A 5,247-nucleotide genomic window follows, 5' to 3' on the forward strand; every position below is an offset into this window, starting at 1 on the left:
ATTACCTTATCTTTTTCCCTATTTTTCTAGAACCCTCTCCTATCTCTTCATTCATTTTTTTTCTCTGCCTCTCCCTCCCCATTCCCCTTTTCTCCCATTTTTGTCCCTTCTTTTTTTTTATTGCAAATCATCTCCCTCTTCACTTCATCTTCTTCGCCTCCTGCCTCTGCACTTCATCTCTCCCTCCTGCCTCTTCACTTCCTCTCACAAAATCTATTGCAAATCTTAAAATCAAAACATAGAGCAAGAAAGAGATTGAAGGAGGTAGGCTACATGTGTGATTGGCTCAAAGGTGGAGGATAAGGGTTGGATCTGGTTTGGGTTTTCTAGATGCATGTGTGATTGAAAAAACCATGATCATCCTACTGCATTTTTTTTTTTTTTTGGATTTCCTGGGTTTTCTGGGTTTCTGAGTTTTCTAAGTTTGAATTTTGGGATTTTCTGGGTTATCTGGGTTCGAATTTTGGGAGTTAGTTTTGGTTTTTGAATAGGGAACCGCTGCAAATTTTTTGCATTTTTTTTTTTTTTTGAATTTTGCGGGATCTGGATTTGAAAAGGGTTATGGGACACGAGATAGAAGCAAATGGGAGGAACAAAGTAGGGAGGGGTGAAGCGAGCAGATTTGGCTTTGCAGTCTGGCCAATTTTGGGGGGCCTCGCTAAGACCCTTCAACGAAGCTTTTAGTCCAACTTAGTCTAGGCGAGTCTCATTAAACGTTGTCCCGGCGTGAAACAAACACAGGACTAAGCCAAGGTGTAATCTATTCTGGTCCAAAGAAGTTTAGTGAAGCCAAACAAACTGCCCCTAAATTTTCCATATCATTTGTCTGATCATTCCAACAATCTTAAGAAACATATCGGGCCTCCTTGTGATCACCACATCTGCATGAACTACTCCCACTACCAACCCACTTCCATATCCGGCCGAAACAATTTTCCAATCAAATTCAAATATTCCTGCTGAGCTAGAAACACCTTCGTCTACGGTTGAAGGTGGAAGTTGAAGGGCCTTAGGAATTCCACATTTCTTTGGCAATGGATCTCCACGCAACCCTGTGTTTCGCTCATATGAAGTAATATTCAATGAAGTGCTGGGTTCCTTGTGGTATAGGACCTGTGAGATAGTTGTGGGAGACATTAAAACTGCCAAGAAAAGTAAGTTGCCTCAATTGTTGGGGGGATCCATCCTGAGAGCTTGTTTTGTGAAAGGTCCAACGATTCAAGGTTCGTCAAGTTTTCGGAGGATGATGGTATAGAACCAGTAAGAATGTTGAGGGAAAAATTCAACGACTAAAGGTCCTACAAATTCCCAATGAATTCTGGAATTTTCCCTTTAAATTTGTTGCTTGAGATATCGAAGGATGCAAATTCTTCTCGAATCTTTGGGTAGTATTGCTCCAAACCTTTTGTTGCTATTGTGAGTGTGTAACAAATACTTCTATCAAATCCTGAATCCACTGACATCATAAACTACGTCTTTGTACATATATGCTGACTTGTTTATAATAATATCTGCAAACACAGATGGAACCGCGCCAGTAAAATTATTGTAAGACAAATCAAGAATGCCTAACTTGGGGAAATCGACATTCTTTCTAGATTTTCCAATCACACCGTAGAATCCATTATGGCTCATTGCCAAAAGTTTTAACTGTGGAAGAGTCCCCAACAAAATGGGAAAAACATCATTGAATTGATTGTTTGACAAAACAAGATACTCAAGCATCACACAATTGACCAATGCCCTCGGCAACTGCCCCTGCAATTTGTTATGACTCACGTCAATCATCCTCAAACTACTTCCGTTATTGTATGTCTGAGGAATAACTCCGTGAAAGGAGTTGTTTCGAAGACCTAAAAAAATCAGATCATCATTAAAGTTTCTAAGACATTGAGGAAGCATTCCACCCAATTCATTTCTCGACTACTCATGGTACTGAATTTTTCATATTGCAAAGCAACGGTGAGATGTCTCCAGTAAAGTTGTTGTCTGTAGCTGCATATTATAGCACGGTTGGAGGAGGTATGGGTAGTGAGCCATGAAACATGTTGGACGAAAACCTTATGCCTACCGGTTCACCCAAGGAAGGACAAGTGGAAGTTGGTCTGAAATGGAGTTTCCACTTATGTCTAAGAATACCGAAGTTTCTAAGCTTGTGTTCCACATCCATTTTCGTACTTGGCCTTGGATTTTGTTTCCAGCAATTTCCTAACGCGTCAACCCCTTCTGATATTCAGATATTGTAAGAAGGATAGAAACTCTCTTATGCTGCAATTACTCAATCCAAGAACGGTGAATTGTTGAACTGTTGAATTCACAATTATGGATTCAGTGACAAAATCTATACTGTTCCAATTTAATTGGAGATGGCAAAGAATTGTAGATTTTGAAACATATGAAACTCTACTACACCACTCAGACTATTGGAATGTAGATAAAGGATCTGAAGGTTTGTGAGATTGGAAAATGACGCAGGAATTGAACCATTCAGTCCATTAAAAGCAAAATCTAGGTACTCTAGTTTGCTAAATTTACCTAGCCAAGATGGGATTGGACCCGGTAAATGACTCGTACTAATCCTAAAAGTAGTCAATTGGGTAAGGTTTGCCAAGGAATTAGGAATTAGACCTGATTGGCTGAAATGTCTAGGTAAGTGAGCTGCCCAAGATTCCCAAGTGAAGATGGAACCAACCCTTCCAAAAAAGTGCAATAATACTATTCTTATCATAATTTTATACAACCATCTTAGGTAGCAAATGAGTTGGACAGCCACATCATCTAAATTAATTAGCATTTAATTAAAATGTTAATCAATAATTAATAAAAAGATTGTTAATTAAATGATGGTTGTGGTATACGAGGAGTCTCATTCTTCCACTTAAGATTATTTAAGTATTTTAATTGATAAGAAGATTGAAATTAAATGATGTAGTTTGTCCAACTCATCTGCCACCTAAGATAGTAAAGAAATATGATATAAAATTATGGTAAGAATAACATTACTCAAAAAAGTGCATTGAGCCACATCCAACTTTTGCAGTGAATCAAGGTTTCCAAACGAAGAAGGTATGTTCCCGAAAAACTTGGTATGGTAAACTTTCATAAGCATGAGAGGACTGCTTGGATTAAATTCAGAAAAATATCCAGTCAGGTCTTGGTTGTATCTCACACTAAGAATGAGAGGACTACTTCGCTTTTTTTTTTTTTTTTTTTCCAGCTATGCTAGGTTTTCTTTCCTATTGGGCATGTCCGGGTAACCATTTTGGGCCTTTTTTTAAGCTAGACACTTTGTTTCTTTTTTAAAATATTTATAGTTTAATTTCTTTCATTGTTTGTTAAAAAGACAAAAAAAAACATTTCTTCCATTATATAACATAACTTTTGCTAATAAATCTGTAATTAAGAATATCATAATATATTAAAATTCTTAAAAGTCTAAAAATATAATCTTTAAAAGCCCCCTTTCTTATATGACATCATTTAATTGAATACATGTAATAATAAGAATCGTTTATTCTTTTGGTTACCGTTTAAAAGTTATCTAATTATAATTTTCATCCTTTTGAAGACTTTAGTCATCCATATATCAAAAGAAAATTATAATACAACTTTGCTCATACCTACCGTTATATTATTTGGTTTAATGGTCATGATTATGGTATTTGTACGGTGATATGATAACTACATAGCCATCACTCCATGTTTTTTGTATTTAAAAAGTAAGGAGTTTCAAACAAAAAAAACATAGGATTGTAGATAGGTGCATACCACCACACTATCCTTAATGATTTTTTTTTTTTTTAATATCAAATTAATACATAATAAAAAATATATAAAATATCAAAGAAAATGTAGCAATCAAAATTTTAAACCATGTAAGGGTTCTCATTTGAGTCTCGTACAGGGCCTCCAAAATCTCAAGACTGGCCTTGGTGAAATAACATTTTAATTTTTTTTAACTTTTTATAGTGGGTGTAAATATAACGTGGGTTGGGAAATAAGACAATTGAGTGGGTCTAGCAACTCTCTTAAAAATAATATGGATATAGAAAGTAAGTTGAGTTTATATTATATGGATTTAAATAAAAATCTCCCCTAATAAAATAATTTCATACACAAGTTACAATCCCTCACGAAATAATACCACTCAAAAGTCCTACAGGCTTTGATTCCCAGTTCCATTTCCCCTCTGATTATATCAGGATCTTGAAGGTCTAAAGTTTTTTGTGCTAAAGATTGATCCATGGTGTTTACCTTGCCTTCAATGCTCTCTACAACATCTAATTCAGCCTCAACTTTCCTGGCAACAGCAGCTTCCTCTTTTTTAGTTTCCAAGAGTTGTCGTTCCAGGTCCTCGATTTTAGCTTGAAGGGCACTCAATCTCTCACCACCAATGGAAATAGATGAGGTTTTCAGACTTGGGAGAAATTTTTCAAGGAGCGGGAACTCCACGTAAGCATCGATAGCAGGTGTACCCAAGCAATAAGAAATGGACATATGGCTTTAGCATTTATCATGTAAGTATAAATGAATACATAACCCCAAAGCAAAAACACTTTCGTCAAACTTTAAGCATTCACCACCTCTCTCCTTCCCACCGTGGATGGTGTCGTCGGACCCACTCCCACATCCCGACGACATCACCGGAATATATAGCTTCTCCGGCTTCTTCCTCTTCTGCTGCATCACCGGACACCCCAGAGCAGAACGCGACCGTTGGTTATTTATTTTATTTTCTTAAAGATTCAAAACTTTATTTATTATTATTTTAAATAAAAAATATGAAGAGTTATATCCATTAGAGAAGTCATGTCTTTTATTAAGGGATATGTAGAGTTTTATAAATAGCGAACTCCTCAAACAGAACAAAGAGGTTAACATAGGATTCAAATGTCTTCCTTCTCTCCCTACTACAGAACTCATATATAATCCTTATTATCTTCCTACTCATCTTGATCATCAATAGGCAATTGATCACTACTTGGCACCCCGTCTACCATAATCGTGCTTATGGATTAGACACTCTATGAGATTCAAGGGTTGTATCTTGGAGTTGTAGATAGCCGTTATAACCGGCACGTATCAAGGGCTGTATCTTGGAGTTGTAGATAGCCGTTATAACTGGCACATAGGGAGGCGTCTACGGCTTTAGGACAATAATAACACGCCTTTCTTGATATCAGAGGCCAAATCATTCTTTACCCTTTCCTTTTTACTGCTTTATTTATTGATATATGTGTTTGATGC

General features: G+C 36.5%; 1 pseudogene; it reads right to left on the reverse strand.

Moving 5' to 3' along the window:
• Positions 1 to 804: 804 nt before the first annotated feature.
• Positions 805 to 4,497, reverse strand: LOC137734247 (receptor-like protein 6; annotated as a pseudogene).
• Positions 4,498 to 5,247: the final 750 nt, after the last annotated feature.

The sequence above is a fragment of the Pyrus communis genome, chromosome 5, assembly GCF_963583255.1.
Source record: "Pyrus communis chromosome 5, drPyrComm1.1, whole genome shotgun sequence".
NCBI classification, from domain to species: domain Eukaryota; kingdom Viridiplantae; phylum Streptophyta; class Magnoliopsida; order Rosales; family Rosaceae; genus Pyrus; species Pyrus communis.